This window comes from Diaphorina citri, unplaced genomic scaffold (assembly GCF_000475195.1).
Source record: "Diaphorina citri unplaced genomic scaffold, Diaci psyllid genome assembly version 1.1 scaffold3933, whole genome shotgun sequence".
NCBI classification, from domain to species: Eukaryota; Metazoa; Arthropoda; class Insecta; order Hemiptera; family Psyllidae; genus Diaphorina; species Diaphorina citri.
The window spans coordinates 1-2,329 of NW_007381332.1; positions in this window are offsets into that span (position 1 = coordinate 1).

Sequence of the window (2,329 nt, forward strand, 5' to 3'; positions counted from 1 at the left end):
CGTCCCTGAGTCTTGTCTCGAAGAAATGAAAACTGAAAACTAAAAGCGAGAGAAAATATATAAACGTAGGAAAAGTTTGGTGGCCTCAAACCTTGTTCCCTGTGTATTTCTTATGGGGGGACTAAAAAACGTCAATATCTCGGGAACGGTTTGGAATTTCGGAATTTTCCGATTTTTCCCAGTAACTACAAAAAATAAGGAATCCAATGGTGAAAACCGCATCTTCCTAGCACATCTAGAAGTGGGTTAGAATTAGTATGAGTGAGTCAGTTACACAAGCGGCTGTATATATTTAGGATGAGGGTTCAATGGATTAGGATTAGAGTAATGTGTTGTAGGTATCTTGGTGCACTTTACATATTTCCTACCTGGCTACCCATCACCTGATTGGAGGAAGTTAATTGTGCCTCTTCTGGTTTATATGGACTAAGGTGGTACTAATGGTAGGTACGTATAGGTACCTACATATGATTATAAGTAGGTACTTGAATCGAACTCTATTTTCTCTTGTAGCATTGACAATTAAAACTCCTTTTTATTTATAATCCTCTAGTTACAAAGTGTTATAAGCAAGGAAGTTCAAATGCCATATTGCCATGGTGCCATACTATTTTGCCATATTTTAGCAAAATTTGGAAAAATTTCATAAAAAGCCTGAAATGGCTTATTTTGCCATGAAAAATGCCATACAAAGGCCAAAAAGACTTGCTTTTTTGCTTATTTTGCCATATTTTAAGCATTTTTGGGTAAAATATAAAACTTTAAGAACAAAGAAAAAAAAAATGCAAAAAAAAGTACCTACTAAAAAACAAGCGTACTTAAATGGTGGTTATGCATTTGGGAAAACATTTAGCATGAAAGGTCAATTCCTATGTAAAAAGTCCTCAAAAATCCAAATCTGAAGTCAAAACAGCGAAAATTATTTAAAAAGGTTGAAAATTAAATTTTTATTTGACGGTCCAAGGAAAAATGTAAAATAGTTGCCTCTGATTCTTGAAAAAATTGCTTACCTATTTTGCCATGTTTTAAACAAATGAATGCCACATTTTCCTAAAATAAGTGCCATATTGCCATGTTTTTTAGTGCCATATTTTAGAAAAATAAGTGCCATATTCTGAACTTCTCTGGTTATAAGTACATAGTACATAATTATTATGAAAGTTTATGACTTTTTATATGGATTCTGTCCTTATGACTTAGGTATGTATGTATATTAAGTATTATGTACCTATGTACGTACCAAATTTAAAAAAAAGTACTTTTAATAGCATTTTGTTTTTCTGACGAATTATGTCGTGTTCCTATCCTACTGAAAACAATTAAAAAATTCCCGGCTATATCCGTGCTGGTACCAGCAGCTTACAAACTAAAATTATACAGGGTGTAGCTAATAATATACTTACACACTAAATTATTATGTATCGTACATACAGCATACAGGGTTGTAACAGTGGCAAGTAGAAATCTTAGAATAGGTATTAGGTAACAAGAAAGGGTGTAGGTATAGTCTTAAGTTTATTGCAAATTCAATTGAATTTTAGAAACATTCTAAGATGCACTCTGTAGATGAAGATGATAGGTATATCCCAACAAAATTAGGATTTCCTTTTTAGAAGAACAATCTTCTTCTTTGTTATAAGAACAATAATTCTGACAAAACATATCTCCGTCTGTTTTGAACCTAATTTTCAACTACCAATGATACTCAAATCTCAAATCCCCGTGTCCAAGGTTTTATGAGCCACGCTGTATACTGTTCTCCATTGTGCATGAAAAATGGGGTCAGTCTATGGGAATAAATATCTATAGTACCGTACATATTAATTTTGAATTTCCAGCGAAACTTTTATCCCCCCCCCTCTCCTCTGTGAAGAGTAAAACTATAGAGCTCTCCGCACACATCAGGTTTCGCCTGTCAGAAACACAGACTCTACCGGAATACAGGGGAAGATACATGTAATGCTATACAACATATATTACAACATGCAGTGTAGAACATGGGAGTAACGTATGGAAATTTACATGGGACCCAAAACTATTAACATGTTAATTTTCTAGAAAAAAAAGAACATATCTTTGCATCTCACCAGGAGTGAGTGAGAGAGAGAGAGAGAAAATGAGTCTTGTATTTTTTCCACTTCCTGATGAGAGAATGAACAAAAAATGGGGTGTAAACTCTCTCTCGCCCTGAGATCTCTGTCTTTATCTCTTTCTCTTCCTCGCGAGTGTTTTCCTTACTAGGATTATGTTTTCCTTCCTTTCTAATTACCTATTATCTTTTGTCTCTCTCTCTCTCTTCCTCCTTGTCTGGTCGTCCTGTATCCCTCCC